Source organism: Panthera uncia, assembly GCF_023721935.1.
Source record: "Panthera uncia isolate 11264 chromosome C1 unlocalized genomic scaffold, Puncia_PCG_1.0 HiC_scaffold_3, whole genome shotgun sequence".
In the NCBI taxonomy this organism is placed as follows: Eukaryota; Metazoa; Chordata; class Mammalia; order Carnivora; family Felidae; genus Panthera; species Panthera uncia.
The window spans coordinates 22,658,102-22,683,372 of NW_026057584.1; the positions used below are offsets into that span (position 1 = coordinate 22,658,102).

General features: G+C 35.3%; 1 protein-coding gene and 1 non-coding gene across 3 annotated transcripts in view; both read right to left on the reverse strand.

Annotated features, from left to right (window-relative positions):
* SPAG16 (sperm associated antigen 16) overlaps positions 1–25,271 on the reverse strand; it is a 1,017,964-nt gene that overhangs the window by 105,542 nt on the left and 887,151 nt on the right. The window lies entirely within an intron of this gene.
* LOC125912022 (small nucleolar RNA U13) lies at positions 24,579–24,682 on the reverse strand. The gene has a single exon (XR_007454589.1). It is a non-coding gene; the product is annotated as a small nucleolar RNA U13 (small nucleolar RNA).

Below are 25,271 nucleotides of genomic sequence, written 5' to 3' on the forward strand. Positions count from 1 at the left end.
CTTCATTGATCTTTGCAAAAGAACTTTAATTGGAAATGAATATCACAATCTATTTGCCACACCAATAAGCCCAAGTTGCTGCAGTTCATTAAGTACTACACCTGCTATTTAACTTTCCATGGGGAGAAAAATCCCTGATTTAATACATTTAAGGGTGGCTAGGTGGGAGCTCAAAAAACAGGAGTTTTAACTACTGTATTTCTCTACTCAGCAAGTTGTTAAAATATGCTCATATTCCCTGCTTGAGATCAATATGACCTAACACTGATCTGGATATCCCTTTTAAAATATACAGATATACATTATTTTTTAAGTACAAATGTAATCCATTTAAATAGCAGTCTTTTAAAAAATCTCACAAATAAATGAGGAAAGCACATTTTTTAACAGCAATGCACACAGGAGTTGCCAGAACACCCTTTAAAAGCAATCTGAAGCTCAGTGGGTGAGGAGAGGAGGAGAGCACAGGACAAAGAACAAGCTTTTTGTATTAGTATAAAAACCATAGGACAGATACTAAATAAACAGTATCAACATCCACCTTCAACAGGACAGATACCCTTCAACAAATAATCAAGAAACAGCAGTCAACAATAAGCAACAAAGTGCATGATAAATTCCTTAGATGAAAGAACTAAAAATAATGGACTGAGTGCCTAAGAAAGACTTCACGGCTTTTAGTTATCCGAAAAGTGAATTCTCACATCAGTCAGTAACTTGGATTTGTAGGGACTCTCCGTGCTTAAGTTTTAAACAAAACTAGAGACATGGACTTGGTCCCCACATGAATCAGTCAGTACTGTCTTGAAGCAGTTTGGACTCCAGGCTGTAAGGTGACTGATCAACCCCTTTTCCCCTGGAAATGTTAACTTGCAGTGTGTAATTTTAATTTTTACAAATAATACCTAACACTTTTCTGGTGGCAGATGAAGTGGGAGGGTTAAGAATATTTCAAATTATTATATTTTAAATGTTCACTAAAATTTATTTAAATTTTTTAGACCTAAATGGCCCTCTATCTAAAATATGTTCCAACTTTCTCTAAAACTATAGAAAATGTAATTTATTTTTTGGAAATATACCTTGCTATCAATTTTTCTGTGATGTATTTTTTACATAAGGTGAGGCATTTCTGTATGCAAATTAGAAATGAGATTTTAGGTGTTCTCCATTCCAGTTAATCAAAGCAATTTGTCTCTTTCAAAACAAATTAATCAATGTATTTAACAAACATGGGTACCATTTTCTCAGAAGACTTCAAGATGAGGAAGGGGGACGCAAGGAGGATACACAGATAAACCAGATGAATTAACACTTGGGATGGTTTTTAAAATGTGGCACCTAGTTTTCACTTCAGAGCAATGAAATCAGAATTTGAGGAGAGAATGTCAGGGCATTTGAATTTCTTGAAAAATGCCCTACGTGATTTTAATGTACAGCCAGGGTTGAAAATCATTGGAGGAGTGTAAGAGACAAACTGAAAACACATAATTACAAATCAATGTGGTAGCAGAATTGATAAAAGTATATACAAGACAGGGAAAAAACCCACAAGGTTATTTTTCTGATAACTGAGGACAGCTGGGTTTGGAAGAGATGAACAGGAGGTTGTTAGCTCTTGCTTTACACAACTCTGTATACATCCATTTATTTCAAAAGAACAGGTGTTACTTCTGAAACTTAAAAGCCAGCTCTACCTTAGGAAGTTTGAAATAGCAATAATGTATCCACAAAGTATTACAGAAGTATAGGAAACAAACCCAGCTAATCCAGTTTGGGGGGCTGGGGTCATAGAAGGCTTTCTAAAGGAAACACATTATCTTAAGGATAGGTGGAATTATTTGGGCCCTTTCCCTATTAATCAATTTGAAAACTCCTTTTAATTTTTTGTTGATATTTACACAAATATAAAAAAAATAGCTCATTTGTAGCATTTATTTGATTTCCAGAAATATTACAGTTTAATAAACAGCATTATATTCTAATAAACAAAACTATGTCCCATATTTATTATTGGAATTTATATTAGTACTTCTGTACATTCAACAATGGTCTAAAATAATTAGGATAAATGTAATTCATGACATTTACTTTTTTGTGTGTGATGCAGTGCTTTTACGTGGATTAAAGCATTTGGGTAATAGATCATTTTAAACTACTGAAGGGAAGCATCAGGGCCACCACCTTTGACTGTGTAGGTTTGAGCAGCCATGCTTGGTATCCCTAGGTAGAACTGTGCCAAGAACCATGATTTTGCAAGTATTAATATCAACAAGGAATGCTTGCTTTATCATCTACTTAAAATCTTACTAATATCTTCACTAGTCAAATGGTTAAATATTCAATCATTGTTCATGCAAAATTTCTGGTGGGATAAAAGATTCCAGGCTCAGATGGCCTTGCCTGGCTATTTTAACCCTCATTGACCTAGAGGTCTCCTTCATATATACCACATATACTATAAACCAGAACTAACTGGGGTTATTTTCAGCATCCATGTTTATTCCTATTTGTATTAGTATTAACTCCGTGCCTGGATTCCTTTACAGCGGGAGGTATATTTCCTACATGTTAGGTTTTTAGGAAATGTTTGGCTGGCTTGATTATAAAACTTGTGTAAGATGGGAAATTTCATGTTTATTTTTATGTGGGACTGACCATCTTGTCTAGCTTGGCTGTCACAGGGAAAGGAAAGAAAGCAACACGACCTTTTTAAAGAGACGTATAAGCTAATAAAATAAAATGAAATCTCCATTTCTGTGATTGTATCCATCACCCAGCCTTGGCCACAGAGTCAACTTCTGTCACTACTTCCTACCACCACCTAGTTTTCCATATATAATCCTCCATTATTTCCTATTGTTATTCTTTTCTAATGGCTCCTTCTGCCTGAGTCATTTCCTTGGTTTAGGAGTTTATTTCTTCCATTTGAACCATGCAGTGTTTCACTAGCTGATTCTCTGCCTTTAGTCTCTTTGCCTGTTTCAGTCTCCTGTCCTACACAATCCACACATTAGTCTCTCTGCAACTCTGATTTCTCTCTTTCACTACTCTATTGAAGCACTTCCTCTGGTTTTCTTAGTTCCTTAACGTAGAATCCAAATAATTTAGCCTAACATCAAGGAACCCCTCACAATCCAAACTCACCTGCATCGTTAAAATCTTTTCTCTACTTTGAAGCCTAGCTGGGAGGGGGAGGTGAAGGAATCAGTCATCCAAAGGAATTGTCATAGCTGGAATTGTTTCAAAATTATATTAGGTATATGTCCACTTAAAGGTTTCTAGCAACATAATGAGAGTGCTTTAGAAGAAACAATGTAAAAAGCAAGATTTTACTATAAGGAAAGATGAAAAAGATCGGCATCTTTTTAATTGCTCATAATTTATCTAGCTCCTCGCCTCAGGTTTGCCTCTTCTTCAGATTCGGTTCTGGAAATACCTATGACAGGAACTCTCTGCGAGTCCAGTAAGTCTAGTCAGTGTACTTTGAAGGCAAGATGCCTGTTCTTACCTCTGCCTACCCCACTTGCAGACTTTAAAATACTACCCTGCTACATTAGATCTGGTCTAAATTCTGAGCTGCCACGGAGCCTGATAAATAGTCCACAAGTGCAGCTTCTGGGAGAGTCAATGAGATTATTTGAGGAGTGGGGTCAGGGAAGTGAATCAAATCTTCCATTATTTCTTAAGTTAAAAGTCTTGTTCTCTAACATTTGTTGTTTCCTGCTTCTGTGAGTAGAATAATGATTCCTCCAAGTATGGCAGATCAATCATAATCGGCACAGAAGTATGTATTCTCAGGTGCCATGTTATTGCATGCATCAGATATTTCCAGATTTGTGGCAAGTAGTAGTCGCCTGTCAGATGCTGATAAATCCTGGGATCTGATAATGTCTTACAGCCTAAATGTCTTCTAAAAGAAACACATGCCTAGTAATTAAGAAATATACCCAAATTATATGAATCAATCACCATCCTCCCTCAAAAACTTTCTAATTCTTTTTCTCTGACAGAACTCTGATTTTGTCCAGATGCTTAGAGGCTTTGTGTTTCAGGGGAAATGAAGGTTGGAAACTCCAAGCCAATTGTGGTAATTCCATTTTCTTGACAGTGATTGGTTTAGACAAGGACATGTGATATAATTCTGACTAATGATCTGTAAGGGGAAATCTATTGGGGAGAGTGGGAACGTTTTCCTCAACTCTGAAAATGATAGCTAGGCAGAGATTTGCCACTTTTTTTTTTTCTTCCCACTCTTGCACACAATGCCAGGAAACAGTGATACTAGAAAAGCAAAGTCAATGGAATGAGGGAGAGCGGGAATTTTGATGTTGTGAAACTGATGAATTAACTGACTCTGTAACTTCCCTACCTCTGGTCTACTTGTATTGTGAATTAATAAACCCCTTGTTTACATCACTTTAATAGTAACCACTGGGATAGTTGGGGTCTAAACATCTAAACTGTTCTAGAAATGTACTAATATGGGTTTGGAAATCTTCCGTCTTAAGTGACTGACAGGCATCTCTCAGAAAGGAGAATGAGTCAAGAGTTGTGCTCACTTCATTTGGGAGACCCATTGTTCAGTTCACACTGTAATGGTTATATTTCTGGACTTGGAACATCTTTGATATTATAACATAGTCTGTTTTCAATGAAGCATGTGCTCAAATTACTTTTTATGTTAATGTTAATGACTTGTATTTTGTGGCAGGAAAATGAAGTGGAAAGAACGTTAGGGTAGAAGTCAGAACACTTGGATTCTTGTCCTATGTTGAAACAGTCTCTGTGTGACACTGGTCAGAAAATGGACCGTACTTGGATGTAGTTTTCTCAACAGCTAAGTCAGAGGGCTACACTTGAAGATCTCTAATGGAGTTCTGGCTCTAATTTTCTACAGTATGAACATACTTTCAATTTACATCCAGTAATCAGGAGCAGGAACTACAACTTGGGGTGTTTCTAACAAGGGGATGTTCTTCCTAGACTTTCTACTTTTTTGTTGCATTATCTATCCATGCTTATTTCATTAAGTTCTGTTAATAATCTGACGAGAGCTCTTTTATTAATTAGTTTGGATTGCAGTGCTTCCTGTACAAGGTCTGGAAAAATCAGGCCTACTGACCATTTGGTGAAATGCTAGATATAGCACATGTAAGCTTGAAGGTAAGAACAAGAAGAATGGTTAAGATGTGGGCAGAATATCAGCTGCTTTTCAAGTTATTGGATGAGAGTCAGCTATGAGAATTTATATTATGTAACACTAATATAATCTTGAGACAAAATATCCAGTTGAACAATTAAAGAAAACTATTTTTATTCATTTATTTAAGATTGAGGGTCTAGAATGGGGTTTAGAGTTACATAAGTTAATGTAGGAAATATTTCCTTAAATATTTTTTAATTCAAATTTCAGAGCCTACAAAAGTGGGGGTGAGGAGGAGAGATTTCTTCACAGTGACAGCCTTCAACTTTCATTACTGGTCCTTGTTAAAAAAAAAAAAAAAAAAGTCCCAAAAGTGCTAGTAGCAAAGCAGGCAAGAATAACAGTTTGTCATTGAATAGTAGCATGATAAGCAAGGGACTCCATCCCTAAATGAAAATTAGGATCCATAGTCAGGTACCTGATGATGAGGTTAAGAGAGTCCTTTGTTCAGCAGCCCATGGATGAGCCAGAATGCCCTCCCATCTCAGTCAAACTGCTTTTTATGTTATCTCTGACACTGGCTGCCTTTGCTAATAGGATTACTGCTGTGTTGCATTTCTAGTGCGCTGTTTTGCTTTATTGCAACTGTGCACAATAGACTACCTACAGAGGCACTCATTAAGCCACTTGGGATTCATAAGCTGGAAAGAAAATCTTCTTAAAAGAAAAAAAAAAGGTCAGAAGGGAACATGGTCACCAAGGTGACCAAGGCTAGTATAATAAAGAAGCTGGCTATACAGAAGACTACAAAATCAGTACAATCACCTCTTTGTTATTAATGCTCTGTGAAAAAACAAGCTAGTGAAGATAAATGACAAAACATTTCCAATCTTGTTTCATTCATCATCATCATTCAGTTAGAAGCCAGAAGTCCACAAAGTCTTGAAAAGTACATTTCCATATTTAAGTGTAAACAGGCAGAACCAATAAGAGAAATATTTATGCATGAATTGGTAAGAAGAAAAAAATATATATTTACCTCAAGATAACCACATTGTCTCCCTAGATGGCCTTAGATTCAACATGAAATCACTCATGCTTTTACTCCTATTTGGAGGGCAATGGAGAACCTTTTTAATTTTCTAAACTGAGGTTGCGACAACTGAACCAACAAAAGGAAATAATAGTCTCTAAATCAGCTTAATGTGTTTAATAATAAATACAACTATTCACAAATTCAACAGCAAGCTTGTTTTTCAGAAATGTTGTTAACAGGTGGAAAGATGGGGGGTATAGGGCTGTATTCTTTGGTGTCTGCACAAAAGAAGCTACTCAAGATGGCAGTACCATTATCCTATCTCCTGACTGCTCCCACTGCTGCCTGCCCATGTAGTGATGCTCCCCTCACTCCACTTTTAAATCTTCCTTTCTTGCTACTGAAAAACAGTGGGAAAAGATAGATGAAGTGAGGAATTGTGACTGGGAGATGATGGGCTCTGGAGCCTCCATCCACACAATTTTCCTTTAGGGTCCGCTCACAGTGTTACATCATCTATCTTTTCCCACTGTTTTTTGGTAGCAATTTTTTTTTTTTTTATTTTGAGAGGAGGGGAGTGGCAGAGGGGGAGGGGGAGAGAATCCCAAGTAGGCTCTGTGCTGTCAGGGTGAAGCCTCGGGGCTGCATCTCAGGAACTGAACCGTGAGATCATGACCTGAGCCAAAACGAAGAGTTGGATGCTTAACCAGCTGAGCCACCCAGGCACCCCTCCCTCTTTTTAAAATCACATTCTGTTCAACCTTCTTCACTATACATCAGGATAACACAGTGGCTACTTTCTTGCTTTATAATGATATTCATTGTTTATTCCTCTTTCTGCATGCATGAATTTCCTATTGAAACAGCTCTCATGATACCCTTCTGCTCCAATGTTAGTTTTCTGGATGTTTCAGGTCTTCCATAATGTGAACCCAACCCAACACAACTATCATTTCCAAACATTTCCTAGCTCATCCCAACATGTGCCTCCTCTGGCTCAGTCAAATCTCTCTGGGTCTCCTGACCATTTCTTGTTCAGGTCTTCATTATGCTATTCCACTGCAATGGAATTTCTCTTCTTCCCACTTGAAGTTATCCTAAAAGCAGCCATCCTTCCAAATTCAACAAGATATTCAAGAAGATATGAAGTATCTTACTCAAGGTTTCACTAGTAAGTGTTAGAGGTTAGATTAAAGTCCAGAGACACTCTCTAGTCTTGAGTCTGTGCACCTGACTTAAATAAGTATTAAAACTAAAAATTCAAAATTGAACTTTAGGATTTTAGCCATATTTTAGAATTTGGGAGACAAATAAGTCAGCACTTAGTGTAAACTTAAGACTTCCCAAAACAATTTTAGAAATCCCAAATGAATAAGTATAACTCAATATTAATAAGGTCATCCATAAATTCTTACATTATGTAACTATTAACATAAATGGAACTTAAGAAGAAAAAATATTTAAAATATGTGAAAAATATTATTCATAGAATAGTATTGATTGCATTATTAAGGAAATGTAATCCAAGGCAAAATAGTTAACGTACTTATTTGTAGAAAGGAAATAAAATTACTTGAGCAAGTATTTGCTAATATTCAATCTATCCATTTATTATATAATAAAGTGGAATGTTAGTCATGTAATGTTGAGCCACAGGAAAAGTTGTAATACATTAAAAGTTATCAGGCCTAGATAAAAATATAACAACTCAAGTAGACAAATCAATAATGTCATTATGAGACAGATTTAAAATTGTTAGTGCATAGAGATATATTTAAATTAACAATAATCTCTTTACTTAAAAATTGTTATAGGTAGCTTAATAAAGGCAGAGATCATTGCCTAATAATATAGAAAAGCAAAAACAAATTTGGAAAAAAAAAACCAGAAACAAACCTTAATCATATATCATGAAGTTCTTAAAAAAACAACAAGAACAACAGAAAAAACAATTAAATGGGGTGGTGGTGTCTGGGTGGCTCAGTCAGTTGGGCGTCCCAATCTTGGTTTCAGCTCAGGTCCTAATCTCATGGTTTTCAACATCGAGGTCTGTGTGCTGACAGTGCGGAGCCTGCTTGGGATTCTCTCTCTCTCTGTCTCTCTCTCTGCCCCTCTCAAACTCCTGCTCCTGTTCTTTCTCTCTCCCTCCCAAAATAAATAAATAAACATTAAAAAAACCCACATTAAATGATATGTTGCCATTTCTTGGTCATTAGCCCAGTATGGAATTCACATTTGACTGCTCATTTCAGGAATTTTATTTTGGAAATAAACAAAAAGTTCCTGGAAAAGAATCATAGATAGAGGAATTGGAAAAAAAGATCATGTGAAACAATAAAAAAGAAAAATTATTTCATTTGGAGACCTTTTAAACTAGTGAATGTTAGGGATAATCATCAGGAATAATGAAAAACTTTTCAAAATAGCTAATATTTATGGAACTCTTACACACCAAAGCTGTCACCTGCCTTATTTAAGCTTTACAACAAGGTTAAGTTTGGCATAACATTTCTCAATTTTACTAAAAATAAAATGACATTTTAGAGAAGTTTTCCCAAATATATCCAAATAAATAAAATGTAATTGAATTCTGGGAATCCTTTGACAGATGATAAGAGAAAGATCTAGGAGAAAGAAGCCCTTAAAATTACATAACAAGTGATTTAAAATTCACAAAGTTTTTTTCTTTTTTCAGGAATGCACATACTACTCTTAGTTTGTATAGCAAGTGTATATTGCACCATTCACAAATATTAGTGGTGATTCATTTTCTTGAGGATGACACTAATGTAGACATGTGATAGATTCAATTTACTTAAAGTAAATATTTGGTTTGACTTATCTTTTTTTTTTAAATATATTTTGTTTAGTTAGAAACATTTTAACGACAGTTTAGTCATTTAAAATTTTGTAATAACCTCCACACTGCTTTCCAGAGCAGTGTGGAGGTTCCTCAGAAAATTAAAAATAGACCTACCCTATGACCCAGCAATAGCACTGCTAGGAATTTATCCAAGGGATACAGGAGTACTGATGCATAGGGGCACCTGTACCCCAATGTTTATAGCGGCACTCTCAACAATAGCCAAATTATGGAAAGAGCCTAAATGTCCATCAACTGATGAATGGATAAAGAAATTGTGGTTTATATACACAATGGAATACTACGTGGCAATGAGAAAAAATGAAATATGGCCTTTTGTGGCAACATGGATGGAACTGGAGAGTGTGATGCTAAGTGAAATAAGCCATACAGAGAAAGACAGATACCATATGGTTTCACTCTTATGTGGATCCTGAGAAACGTAACAGAAACCCATGGGGGAGGGGAAGGAAAAAAAAAAAGAGGCTAGAGTGTGAGAGAGCCAAAGCATAGGAGACTGTTAAAAACTGAGAACAAACTGAGGGTTGATGGGGGGGTGGGAGGGAGGGCAGGGTGGGTGATGGGTATTGAGGAGGGCACCTTTTGGGATGAGCACTGGGTGTTGTATGGAAACCAATTTGACAGTAAATTTCATATATTAAATAAAAAAATAAAAAAATTAAAAAAATAAAAAAAAATAAAATAAAATAAAATAAAATTTTGTAATAAGATATTTATAGGTAGTTTTATTTGTTTATTTATTTTCTGTAATCATGGTTTTTTTTATACTAAGTGATTTTTTTTTTTGGAAAAAAAGAAAAAAAAAAAGGTTGCTTCCATTTTCCACTTCACTTTGACAGTGATTAGCCCTGACTTGAATGCTTTGTCAGCAGGATCTGTCCCAACAGAAACGAAATGAGGTAATTTGCCTGAAAGCAAGAAGTGCAAAGACTGTACAGAAATAGGGTCCTAATTATATTCCACTGTAGAAAACCTTTTGGTTAGAGTAACTGAATGATACTTCTGAAAAGTAAGTATAAATCACTTTTATTGTAAGGATAGATTGCTGTTCAAGTCAAATAATAACCCAATGTCTTGGGCTCTCCATACATAAGGTGATAAAAGATCATTAGTGTGGATGATCAAATTTCTAGAAATCAAATCAATGCAGCTCACTAGGCTAGGACACACGGAGGGAGGCCAGTATATAGATTTCTGTCCATGAGAATTGAGACTTATAAGAGGATTAACCTAACCGGAAATGTCCTAGTCCTACCCTGAACAAATATGAAATGCAGAAACCTACGCTAAAGACTCAAAGGCAGGCCCTTGTACACCTTAAGGATACAACTAAACTTACCCAGGATGAAAATTATTTTCTCCATAGCCATTTGGATTCAAGTTATTAAAAGGATATAATGAGTTATCTTTATCTCTGCATGAAACCAAAGTACACATTAGTGCAGCAGGTGAATTTAGCAAGTGGTATTCAAATGCATAAATTGAGGCAGAATACATTTCTAAAAATCACTAACGTACCCGGGGAGGGCATTTCTTTTGTTTTTAACTTGGAAGCCTCTGACACACAATTTTCAGTTCGGATTTGGGAGATTTATCATAACTGTTAAAAGATATGATTCACATCATTAAACATGATCATTTTCATCATAAAGGAAATGATTCACATACTGAAACCCATGCAAAATATTTTTTTCTTTGAATAATTTAACTTATTAGTATGGAAATACTTTTATTCTTGAAAGTTTACAATTCTTAATTTTTAAATATACACCATTGGTATTAATCTTTCTTGTGATAATTTCTGTTTCATTCTTTTTAATTAAGAAAAAAAGAAGAGGTATGTGAAGGCAGTTTTCACACTATAAGTATACTACGTAGACTGAGAAGTAGAGTTGTGTATTTCAAGATGTCATTATTTCTTGGAGAAAATCACATCTGAACCTATCTAATTAAAGGGAAACTTTTAGAAAGATAAATTAACTGAAGATGGCTAAGGAAATGATTTGAGAATGTATTCAAATTGGTTACCCTGGTCTGATATTACATACTTTCTTTTCCAATTAAGGGGAGCTTGGAGAAGGAGGGTATTCAGAATCCCTTAGGGATTGCTTATTGTGGGTAAGATGCAAAAATATATATACTTAAGAAATGCTAGTTGGAAAAGGGCATTTCATTAGAGAATGAAATAAGTTTAGAATTAAAAAAAAACTATATTCCTCATGGTATGGATATGAACAAAAAATTGGTTGTATAATAGAGCATGCATTGATTAAGTAGTTATCACACAGATTCACCAGTCATAAAATGTCCTGCCTACTTTCTCTTCTTGGATGCCAACTGCATGACTCGGCAGAAAGTGATGATGAAAACAGAGATTCTGATCTCATAATTGCAGTGAAGTGGTAGACCAGAGCACTATCTAGCATGGACATGAACTACCTCTTAATGCTAGATCTGGATGCCATCTTTTTATCCTCAGCCTCACAAGTCAATTAGCCTGATTTCACTATACCCTGTATAGAGAGCACTGAGACCATGACTACAGATCTAGAACTCACAGAGGAATATGGGCACAAGCATTAATCTGCAATACACCAAACATTCTCCTTCCTGTGAGATAATAAAATTAAGTCTGTATTAGAACAGTCATTAATGTTGGTTACATACTCAAGATCTAGCCAGATTTGTAGTTTGACATCAGACGAGCACCTTGGGAAAGACAGTAAGGTTAGACATCAGCATTACTGTGTTTCATTTGACAAACTACCTTTAGGAAAGGGAGATGTATATGCAAGTATGAAGCAGGCTGTTTACAGACATATAAGGGTGGAATATATATAGCCAAACATCAGGATTTCAGTGGAGTTCCTGTGACTATGTCCACGATTTGCTGTTGACTCAGATCGGGTATCAGCCATAGTCACTGTTGATAGATGACAAGTGAGCAGTAGCAAATTTTGAGTTCAAGGAGACAGGTGATCACAACTTGTCCTAGAGCTAGGTTCTTCCAGAAGTTTAGTTGACATTTCACTGGAAACAATTTAAGCTAATATCTATGAAAATTGGACTTTTTAATTTCTACACACACTGATTTTTCAAGTACGTGACTCAAATCTACTTTCAAAATGTAATTTTCTATTGGTGTTGATGCTTTCATTGAGATGCACTAATGTGAATGCATTTGATTGTAATGATTAGACAGAAAATCAATATTCTAATATATTAGGATTAAAAATAATTCTACCTCAAGTAGATGAATAGATGAAAAGTACTGCAGTCTCGGTAAGCCCATACCCAATTATAGTCTGATCAAGACATGCTGGCAAAAAATACCACTCTGAGAGAATTGATTCCTTTTAAAAAGATTTAATCTTTTTGGATTCATTTAACTGAGAAACATCACTCTTTAAAATGTGAATATATGAAATACAATAATAAATCTGTGAACTGTCAGCATGTATTTTATTTCATGATGCCATTCCTATAATGGGATACAGAAAGAAATCACTGATAAGTTCTTATAATAGAGAAAAGATAAAAGAAACAGAATGTGAAGAGTAGAGTTATTTTTACTTTCAGATACTTTCAGCGCATATAAGGATGGAGCTCAATAATCATTCAAAGTCAACACTTCGATGAATACCACAATATGAAGTGGTTTAGAAGGTAACAGCAGACCATGCAATGTGCTGGAATTGCTAAACATGTAAGGAGGAAAGACATGAAAAACTAAGATTTAATCTTTGTGGGTGTAATAGTGGGATTTGGGAAATCTTGTATCAAAATTAATATGTGACTAAAAACACGCTTTGCAAAGGGCTTTATTTATTAATCACTAAGTTCATCTTTCTAGCTTAATTCAGAGCTAATTCAGTAACTCTAAAATAATTAGAAAATACAATCTTTCAAGGCAGTTATAACTCAACTTAAGAGACAAGGGAGATGGCATTCAATAAGGTGATCTACCATTAGCCTATTATGGGGAGCACTAATACTTTCACAGGTGCATCAATCATTTTTAATGTTCTAAAGCATTCAGCCAAGGAACATTAGAACAAGTCACCACTATTATTTAAAAAAACACTCTATTTAGTTTTTATAGTATTATTTGAGGTGTTATGTGGATTTTGGAGAAATAAGCACTAGCATAAACATTTTGAGATCACTGGATATTCTTTGATAAAGAATTATTTGGTAATGAATTTGGACTAGATTAGAGGTACCAACAGACTTTCTTATCCAATGAAGGCATCAGTCACATTCAACCTAATAAATATTTGGCTGGATTTAAAAATTTCTGCTTCTACAGACCTCAACAGAGCATGATCCAGAGCCCTTTGGGGAAGAAAACTCTTCGCTCACTCTTCCTTTATGTTAATTAGTACTATGCCCACCTCCAAAGGAATATGCACTTTAAAAAAAATTCAGCTTTATTGAGGTATAATTGAAAAATAAAATTTAAGATTATTTAAAGTGTATATTGTAGTGATTTGATATACCTATACACTGTGAAAGGATTTCTCCATCTAGTTAATCAACACATCTATCACCTACCTACCTACCTACCTACCTTATTTATTTATTTATTTATTTATTTATTTATGTGAAAACATTTAAGTTCTACTTTTCCAGCATATTTCCACTATATAATATAGTATTATCAACTGTAGCTGCTATGTTTTACATTAGATCCTCAGACCTTATTCATCTTAAGCTGAAAGTTTGTACCATTCTTTTTTCAAGATTGCTTTGGTTATTTGGGGTCTTTTGTTGTTCCATGCTAATTTTAGGATTATTTTCCCTTTTCTGTGGAAAATTTCATTAAAATTTTGATAGAGATTGAATTGAAACTGCAGGCTGTTTGGAGTAGTATTTAACAATATTAACTCTTCTGGTCCAAGAGTATAAATTATCTTTCCATTTATTTGTGTCTTCAATTTCTTTCATCAACATCTTACAGGTTTCAGAAAATAGATCTTTCACCTCTTTGGTTAAATTTATTGCTAGTATTTAATTCTTTTTTATGCAATTATAAATGGGATTATTTTCTTAATTTCTCTAATAGCTCATTGTAAGTGTGTATAAATGCAACTTATTTTTGTACATTGATTTTATATCTTGCAACTTTACTGAATTCGTTTATTACTTCTAACACTTTTTTGGTGAAGACATTGGGGTTCTCTACATGTAATATCATGCCATATATAAAGAGAGATAGTTTTACTCCCTTTTTTTCCAATATGGATGTCTTTTATTTCTTCGTCTTACCTAATTTCTCTGGCTAGGACCTTCAATACTATGTTAAATGAAGTGGTGAGGGTGGGCACCCTTGTTTTGTTCCTGATCTTAGAGAAAAAGCTTTCAGCTTTCAACCATTACACATGATGTCAGCTGTAGGTTTATCATACACTGCCTTTATCAGGTTTAGGTTTTCTATTTCTTCATAATTCAGTCTTGTTAGGCTGTTTTTTTCAGGAATTTATCCATTTCCTCTAGGTTGTCCAATTTGTTGGTATACAATTATTCATGATAGATTCTTTTCTTGTTTTGTTTTGTTTTGTTTGTAAACATCTTATTTTACATTTATTTATTTTGAGGGAATGAGAGAGAGAGACAGTGGGAGAGACAGAGGGAGAGAGAGAGCATCACAAGCAGGCTCCATGGTTTTAGCATGGAGCCTGACTTGGGGCTCAAATACACAAACCATGAGATCATGACCTGAGCTGCAATCAAGAGTTGGATGCTCAAGTGGCTGAGGCACCCACACACACCCCTTCATAGTAGATTCTTATGATCTTTTGTATTTGCATGATATCAGCTGTAATATCTCCTCTTTCATTTCTAATTTTATTTATTTGAGTCCTGTCTCTTTTTTTTCTTGGTAAGTCTAGCTACACATGTTTACAATCTCCTTCCAGGGAGACAGGGTGACCTGTAGTGCCAGAGGGAGAATATGGAGATGGCATTCTCAGTTTTTAAATATGCAAATAGGCCTCTTTGGGAGAAAATCTGGGACACAGGCATTTCTTTCCTCCTCCTCTGTGCTGAGCCCTGTAGAGATGGCCACAGCATGTCCTGGTAAGACTAATGTTACAGTCTTATGGCTTTCATTGACATAAGCCTTGTTGGCTTTCAGAGTTGAGTGTTTTGGTTGCCCATCCCTCAGGTGAAAGTCTTAAAAGTTGGGGTGCTAGATGTGGGGTCCAAACCTTTCAGATATCGGAGAAGCTGGGAGCTGTGAGTTCCTTTTTGATTTTATGTTGCTGTGCTAGGGGGTATGGTTTATGGTAAGAATGCATTTCAGTCTTTCTTACCTACTTCCATGTGGTTATTTGGTCATTAGCTTAATGTATAGGAATTACTCAGCTAGGTTTTGGATTTTTTCAGAGGGAATTGCTGTGTGTGCAGCTGTAGTTTTGGTGTATCTGGAAGGAAGTGAGTTCAGGAGCCTGCTAAAGTCACTATTGTACATTAAAATGCAAAAGGCTCTTTTTTTTTTTTTTTTTTTTTTTTTTTTTTTTAAATAGACAAAAGCAAAAGGATCAGAGTGCTCCTAAGAGTCTGTGGCTCTGTGCTAAGTGCCGGGGAGTTAAAGAAGCATAAAACAGAGACCCCATCCTCAAGGTGTGTATTATTTAATACATACACAGTCTGGTAATTAGAATCAATAATTAACATCCCAGACCATATAACTGAGTGCTAGATGTGGTGTACAGACTTCAGTGCTGTGGAAAAGTCACAGGAAAAGGGAATCAAATTAAAGGCAAACTTCAGAGATAAGTTAATTAAACTGGGTTTTGGAGGACTGATAAAATTCATCAAAACAAAGGGGAGAAGAAAAAGCAATATGACAAATATGATGAGGCCTTATTAATGACACGGAAGGGCCTTTTGGTGTTCCGATGCATGGAGCAGACTCTTTCAGGGGACATCCACTACCAGATATAACCCCTGAAGAAAGGAGGTTGCTATATGAAGCTATGGACATTCATTAATATCCCTATGTATATATGTATGGTGTTTATTGCTACATGTCTGTAGGTCTCCTTACTGATGAGCTCAAATCAATAAAATACGTTTTGAGTATTAATCATTGTTTTCATAACAACATTGTAATGAATGATTCTAATGTGTTTTATTTAATAAATTATAGATTTTATTGCTCCCTTTTTTGCATTAGTTTTTTGTTTATAATATTAATTTCTTAATGTCATATTTTTTTAAATTAAATTCAGAGTGCTATTGTAGAAATAGGCAGCATTGGAATTATCACAAATGAGAGAGAAATTGACTAAATATCTTTATTCTTAGTGCCACAGTGGTATATGAGTACTTAAAGCAATTTGCTCATTAAACAGAAACTACTGGAGCAGCAAAAATCCTGCCAATATCAGCAGAAACTATTAGTTTGGAATGTAACCTTTCCTCTCAAGTTTAGCTAAAGTGTCAAACATTTTTTTTTTAAAAAGCTAATTTTACATGTTTTAAAAGTGGTTAAGAACATTATCTCAGAGTTTATCCTGCTCCACAACTTAGTATATTTTCCTTGGTTTACTCCTCTGCAAAATGGAGATAGTAAAAGCACCAAACTTGAAAGTTTTTGTGACAATTAAAGGAGCTAAAATATGTAATGTATTTAGAAGTGGCTGATGTATTTTAAAGGAGTGAAAATATATAAGTTGTTATAGAGTGCTAATTTGTGGCAGGCATGTATTTATCACCCTATAAGTGTTTGTTATTTTTTGTTGTTGCTATTATTATTAAGCCATAAATTAACAAGAAAAAAAGAGTTCTTACACTTTCAAGAAAAATGATTCATACATATAATTATGATAATAATGCAACAAAATAACTTATGTAGGTAAGACAAACAAATTATCCAGTTAGGAAACCAGAGTAAAATCAATTTACTGACAGAAGACTGGCAATCACTGGAATCATTAATAATAATTAATAATCACCCAGCATATATTTTTGTGCTTTTTCTAAACTGTATATTTTTTCCATACCACAAATATTTTAGAATATTGGTTGCTGTTGTCTATATATCTCGTACTGAGTTACTGAGTCAGTATCTGATGTAGATAATAACTCCTATCATTATTTCATCAGAACCTACTGTGATCCTTTTTGTCTCCTCTCAAATAATCTGTCAGTCCATGCAGACTTTTTTTCAATCTATTTAGAAAATCCATTATGCCACCATATATAATATATCAAGTTGAAGTGGCCTGCATTATGTCTCATGTAGAATTTTGGAGTAGATATTATGAGACTTGAATTTTGGTTCCAACTCTGCCACTAATTATTCTTTAGATTTTAACCTAGGCATTTAAATTGGATTCACATTTGGCCTTCATATCATGAGGTGATAGCCTACAAGAGTTCTGTGATCCTTTTCAGCTCTAAAATGTTGAAGCTAAGTTTGTAGAAAAAATAAATATGAGAATTAAACAATTATCTCTCTTTAAGTCCTTAGTCAAAATGAAGAATATATCTGGTAAACCACTTCCTGTTAGATAAGTAGCCAAGGTAACTTGGAAACCACACAATTACAATATAAAAGCTCCTCTGCATTTAGAAGGAATGAACAACATAATGTCTAAACATGAACATTTTGTAAAATACATTAACTTCATGGAATATTAAATTAACAGAATAAAAAATTAGAAACAAAACCCACTAGTATTCATTTGTGTATGGTCTAAGAAAGTGGTCCAGTTTCATTCTTTTGCATGTTGCTGTACAGTTTTCCCACTACCACTTATTGAAGAGACTGTCTTTTTTTCTATTGGATATTCTTTCCTGCTTTGTTAAAGATTAGTTTACCATATGATTGTGGATCCATGTCTGCATTTTCTATTCTGCTTCATTGATTGATGTGTGTTTGTGCCAGTCTGATACTGTCTTGATGACTACAGCTTTGTAAGATAGCTTGGGCTCCAGAATTGTGATGATGCCTCCAGCTTTGGTTTGGTGTCTCAGTATTGCTTTGGCTATTTGGGGTCTTTTGTGGTACCATAAAAATGTAGAATTATTTTCTATAGCTCTTAAAAATGCTGGTGGTATTTTGATAGAGATTACATTAAATGTATAGATTGCTTTGGGTAGTATACATATTTTAACAATATTTATTTTTCCAATCCATGAGCATGGAATGTTTCTTCCATTTCTTTGTGACACCTTCAATTTCTTTTATAAGTATTCTATAGTTCTTTTTTCTCCTGGTTAGGTTTATTCCTGGGTATCTTATGGTTTTTGGTACAGTTGTAAATAGGATCAGTTCCTTGATTTCTCTTTCTGCTCTTTTATTATTGGTGTATAGACAGGCAATGGATTTCTGTACATTGATTTTATAGCCTGCAACTTTACTGAATTTATGTATCAGTTCTAGCAATTTTTTGGTGGAGTCTTTTGGATTTTATACAGAGTATCATGTTATCTGCAAACAGTGAAAGTTTAACTTCTTCCTTCCTGATTTGGATGCCTTTTATTTCTTTGTCTGATTTTTGAGGCTAGGACGTCCAGTACCATGTTAAATAGCAATAGTGAGAGTGGACATCCCTGTCTTGTTCCTCACTGTAGTGGAAACGCTCTCAGTTTTCCCTCGTTCAAGATGATATTAGCTGTGGGTCTTTTGTATATGGACTTTGTGATGTTGAGGTATGTTTACTCTATCCCTACTTTGTTGAAGGTATTTATCCCTCAACAACAAATGGATGCCGTGTTTTGTCACATGTGTTTTCTGCATCTATTGAGGAATCATATGGCTCTTATCCTTTCTTTTATTAATGTAACGTATCACATCGATTGATTTGAGAATATTGAACCACCTCATCCGCCCAGGAATAAATCCTAATTGATCATGGTGAGTGATTCTTTTAATGTACTGTTGGATTTAATTTGCTAGTATCTTGTTGAGAATTTTTGCATCTATGTTCATCAGGGGTATTGACTTGTAGATCTCCTTTTTACTGGGTTCTTTGTCTGGTTTTGGAATCAAGGTAATGCTAGACTCATAGAATAAGTTTGGAAGTTTACCTTCCATTTCTATATTTTTGGAACAGTTTGTAAAGCATAGATATTAACTCTTCTTTAAATGTCTGGTAGAATTCCCCTGGGAAGCCATCTGGCCCTGGATTTTTATCTGTTGGGAGAATTTTGATTATTGATTCAATTTCTTTGTTGGTTATGGGTCTGTTCAGATTTTCTATTTCTTCCTGTTTCAGTTTTGGTAGTTTGTATGTTTCTGGGAATTTATCCATTTATTCCAGATTACCCAATTTGTTGCCATACAATTTTCATAATATTCTCTCAAGATTGTATTTCTGTGGTGTGGGTTGTGATCTCTCCTCTGTCATTCATGATGTTTTTTATTTGGGTCCTTTCTCTGACTAGGGGATCATCAATTTTATTAATTCTTTCAGAGAACCAGCTTAGTTTCATTGATCTGCCTTACTGGGTTTTGTTTGTTTGTTTCTATGTCATTTATTTCTGCTCTAATTTTTATTATTTCCCTTCTTCTCCTGGGTTTAGGCTTTATTTGCTGTTCCTTTTCTAGCTCCTTTAAGTATAAGTTAGGTTGTGTATTTGAGAGCTTTCTTGCTTCTTGAGGTAAGCCTGTATTGCTATATATATCCTCCTTGCTGCACCCCAAAGGTTCTGGACTGTAGTGTTTTAATTTTCATTTGCTTCCATGTATTTTTTTAAATTTCTTCTTTAATTTCCTGGTTAACCCATTCATTCTTTAGTAGAATGCTCTTTAACCTCCATGTATTTTTGGTCTTTTCAAAATTTTTCTTGTGGTTGACTTCAAGTTTCATAGGATTGTTGAAAATATACATGGTATGATCTCAATCTTTTTGTATTTGTTGAGGCCTCATGTGTGATCCAGTACATGATCTATTGTGGAGAATGCCCCATGTGCACTAAAAAAGAATGTGTATTCTGCTGCTTTAGGATGACACATTCTGAATATATCTGTTAGGTAATCTGATCCAGGGTGTCATTCAAAACCGTTGTTACCTTTTGGTTTTCTGCTTAGATGATCTGTCCATTGTTGTAAATGAGGTGTCAAGGTCTCCTACTAGTATTATATTGTTATCAATGAGTTTCTTTATGTTTGCTATTACTTGATTTATATATTTGGATATTTCCAAGTTAGGGCATAAATATTTAAAATTGTTAGATCCTCTTGTTGGATAGATCCCTTTATTATGATATAGTACCCTTTTTTATCTCTTGTTAAAGTCTTTGGTTTAAAATCTAGTTTGTCTGATATAAGTATGGCTACTCCAGCTTTCTTTTGATGTCTATAGCATGATAGATGGTTCTCCATCACCTCACTTTCAATCTTCAGGTGTCTCTAGGTCTAAAATGAGTCTCTTCAACGTGGATGGAACTGGAGAGTGTGATGCTAAGTGAAATAAGCCATACAGAGAAAGACAGATACCATATGTTTTCACTCTTATGTGGATCCTGAGAAACTTAACAGAAACCCATGGGGGAGGGGAAGGAAAAAAAAAAAGAGGTTAGAGTGGGAGAGAGCCAAAGCATAAGAGACTCTTAAAAACTGAGAACAAACTGAGGGTTGATAGGGGGTGGGAGGGAGGGGAGGACGGGTGATGGGTATTGAGGAGGACACCTTTTGGGATGAGCACTGGGTGTTGTATGGAAACCAATTTGACAATAAATTTCATGTATTGAAAAATATAAAATAAAATAAAATTAAAATAAAATAAAATAAAATAAAATAAAATAAAATAAAATAAAAAAGAGTCTCTTCTAGGCAGCATATGCATGGGTATTTTTTTTTTATCCATTCTGATGTCCTATGTCTTTTAATTGGAGAATTTAGTCCATTCACATTCAGAGTTATTATTGACAGTTATGAATTTAGTCCCATTGTATTACCTATAAAAAGTCAGTGCTTCTGGAGATTTTCTCTGTTCTTTACTTGTCTTTGTTGCTTTTGGTTTTTCTTTCCCACTCAAATAATCTCCTTTAATATTCATACAGGGCTGGTTTAGGTGTCACAAACTCTACTTTTTGTTTGTCTAGGAAACTATCTCTCCTATTCTGAATGACAACCTTGTTGGATAAAGTATTTTTGGCTGTATATTTTTCCCACTTAGCACATTGAATAATCATGCCACTCCCTTCTGGCCTGCCAGGTTTCTGTGGAAAGATGTTCTGTAATGTGATTTGTCTTCCCTTGCAGTTTAGAGATTCTTTCCTTTGCTTCTTTCAGGATTTTTTCCTTATCTCTGTATTTTGCAATGATATGTTTTGACATAGGCCGACTTTTGTTGATCAGTTTTGAGGGGAGTTCTTTGTGTCTCCTGGATTTGGATATCTGTTTCCTTCCCAGATTAGGAAAATTTTCAGCTTTAATTTATTCAAACAAACCTTCTGCCCCCTTTTCCCTCTCTTTTTCCTCTGGGATTCCTATGATACAAATGTTATTATGCTTTATGGAGTTGCTGAGTTCTCTAAGTCTACATTAGCCATCCAATATTTTTCTTTCCCTCTTCTTTTTAACTTCATTATTTTCCATAATTTTATCTTCTATACCACTTATTCATTCTGCTTCTCCCATCCATGTAGTCATTACATTCAGTTGTTTTTGCATTTTGGTTAAAGTATTTTTTTTTTTTTTTTTTGAGCTGACTAGTTTTTAGGTCCTTTGTCTCTGTGGTGAGGGACTTCCTGGCATCTTCTATGCCTTTCACAAACCCAGCTAGTATCCTTATAATTATTGTTTTAAATTCTGGTTCAGACATATTACTTATATCTGTTTTGATTTGCTCTCTGGCTGTAGCCTCTTCTTGTTCTTTAATTCCTCTGTCTTGGCATTTTATCCAGGTCTCTGTCTTTGTGTGTTAGGAAAGCCTGTGTCTGGTCCTATTTCCACTAGAGCATTCTATGATCAGCAGACCTGGTGTATGCAAGGGTTTGTACTGGTCTTTGGGGGAGGTGCCTGCTCTTGTCTGGCTCCAATCACACATCCCAAATAAAAAAGGCACCTGCAGAGTGCATGGGGGTGGGGCTTGGTGTAAGAGGCTCAAACCTACACTGTGTGTGCTATGTGGATCACTAAAGTGTGTCCTTGCTGATGGGAGGGGTGAAATATTGCGATGGCCTGCTCTAGTCCCCAGAGATAGGAGTTCATGCCTGCCATTATTCAGGAAGCACTCATAGAAGAGTGAATAACCTCTCTTCTTGTGTCCCAGGCGTACATCAGATCTCTGTTCTCACCCTATCAGTGTCCAAGCTGTCTCTCCTCCTGGCAGTTCAGTAATCCTGTGTTTTATCTCAGGTGCATGGCTGGGTTTCAAAACCAAATTTCAGGGACCTGGCATGATGGGGACCCACACTTATCCTCTATGGAGGGTCTTGCCACACTCTGTGTGGTGCCAGTTTGTCCAAGAAAAGCAGTTACACAACTGCACAGGGGCTTGGATTTTATGGTAAAGCATAGCAAAAAGCTGGTGTCCAGGTTATCTGTCCTCAGCAGGTGTCTCTACTTCTATGTTTATGAATGTGGGAGCTCACTGGGGCCTGCTGACTCTTTTGTCCCCAAGAGGCAATGTCACCTCTCCCAAATGCACTCCAAGAAGGGGAACTTCTCTCCTAGTGCAACTCAGGGAATCCTCAGAGTATGCTGTCCTCTCCCGGGCCTCTGGCCTCCTCCATGGGAGCATCAATGAGCCTGCCAGGCTTGACCCTGGCAATGGTGCTGACTTCAAAAACTTCAAACTTCCAGCTCTGCAGCTTGTAAAAATGCAATAATCATCCCATCTTGTTTTCCCAGTCAATGGTTTTGGCAAAGTGTTTTTCTTGTGCAATCTCCTGCATGCTGCTTTCCCTCTCTCCCCTCTCTCTCCTTTCTGTGATCAGGGCTCCCTCCTCTCCATAGCACCTGTGATTATTTCCTCCCCCAAATCATGTCTCTGTACGTCCTACATTCCATGATGTGGCCCCTTTTCTCCCTCTAGTTGTGCAATTTGTCCTCTCAGTCCTCAAATTTCCTGCTTGTTCACAATGATTTGATAATTATCTAGCTGTATTCAAGTGACGAGGCAAACATAAAGTCCTACTATTCCATCACCTTAACTCCACCTAGCCTTATATCCTTTCTTCTATTCATTTTAAGTTTAATTCTCATGTCTTCTGGATTCTTAAAGTGAAAGCTGGGGTTGTTCATTTGAGCGATTTTTGTCTTTTGTAATATCATTTTGTGCTATAAATTCCTCTCAAAGTTCTGCTTTAGTGGCATCCAATAGCTTTTGATATGTTTGTTTTTCACTGTCATTCATTTCAAAGTACTTTATTATTTCCCTTTTGGATTCCTTGAACCATGGATTATTTGCCTTCCAAATATTTGGGGACTGAATGAGTTATAATTTAATTCCATTTCAGTCAGTGAAATACTTTGTATGACTTGAATCATTTAAAAATCATTGAGATTTGGAGAGCCAGGGTGGCTCCGCTGGTTGAGCATCTGACTATAGATTTCATCTCAGGTCATGAACTCGTGGTGATGAGATGGAGTCCTACTTTAGGCTCCGTGCTGGGTGTGGGGCCTTCTTGGGATTCTCTCTCCCTTTCTCTCTGCCCCTCCTATGCTCATGCACACACACACACACACTCTCTCTTTCAAATAAAATAAGGTAAATTAAAATAGAATAAATAAAATCATTGAAACTTATTTTTGTTGCCCAAGATGTGATCTATCTTACATGCTTCATCTACACTTGAAATGAACATGGATTATGCTGTTTAGAGTTTGAGTATTCTGTAAAGATCAATTGGGTCAAGTTGGTTGGTACCGTTCAGGTCTCCTATGTCTTTATTGTGTTTCTATCTGGCAATTCTGGTTCTGTTATTCAGAAAAGCATATTTATCTTTCCAAATATAATTGTGGATTTATATTTATCAGCTTTTGCGCCATGTATTTTGAAGCTATATGATTCAGTTTAAAAACATTTAGGATTATAATGTTTTTTAAAAATTACTTATTAACAGATTTTATTTGTTAACATTATTATAAAGTGACATGATGCTATATTTTGAAAGCTACTTTGTCTGACATTAATGTTACCAGCATTCTTTTGATTAGTGTTAGCATGGTTTATCCTTTTCCAACTATTTACTTTTAATGATTTGCATCTCTAAGTTTTCTTATATAGAGAATATAGTTTCGTCCTTTTTTATTTTTTATTTTTTTCTTTTATTTATTTTTTTAATGTTTATTTATTTTTGACAGAGAAAGAGAGAGCAAGAGCATGAGTGGGGGAGGGGCTGAGAGACACACACACACACACACACACACACACACACACACACAGAATCCGAAGCAGGCTCCAGGCTCTGAGCTGTCAGCACAGAGCCTGACACGGGGCTCGAACTCACAGACCATGAGATCATGACCTCAACTGACTGGGCCACCCAGGCACCCCTAGTTTCGGCCTTTTTTAAATTCAATCTTATAATCACTGATTTTTTTTTCACGTCAGATGGGTAATGTGCTGACATCGTAACAAGATATAAGGGTGCCACATATCACACAACATCATGAACACCCAATCATCACGCTTATGAACTACAAAAGGATCTATAATCACTGATTTTTAATTGTATTGAGACCATTTGTGTTTAATGTGATTATTGATATGTCAGGCTTAAGTCTATAAACTTATTTGCTTTCTATCTTACTATCTGCTTTTCATTCCCCTTGTCATTTTTTCTTCCTTCTTTTAAATTAATTAAATATCTGTTATGTTTATATTTTATTTCCTTTGCTGGCTTATTCTAAAACTGTTTGTTGTCTGGGGATGCTTTAGGATTTAACACTTACACATATAGTACAAAAACCTTACAATTCTCTTGGCCTTTACATTATTATTGTCACACATTTTCTTCATATGCATGTTCTGTATCCCACAATACACTGTTTTACTTTGTCCTTAGGTCCTAAAATGGAATACCAAGAAAAAAATCTTACATATTTACTTTATAGTTGCCATTACTGGTGCTATTTCTTTCTTTTTTATGTATATATATCCTATCTTCTATCATTTCCATTATGTATAATGGAAAAAGTCATTACTTTGCTTTCAATTTTGAGGATATTTTTTAACACTCTAAAGATGTTTCTCCAGTGTCTCCTCACACCATTTCTGACAATAAGTTTTCTATAATCC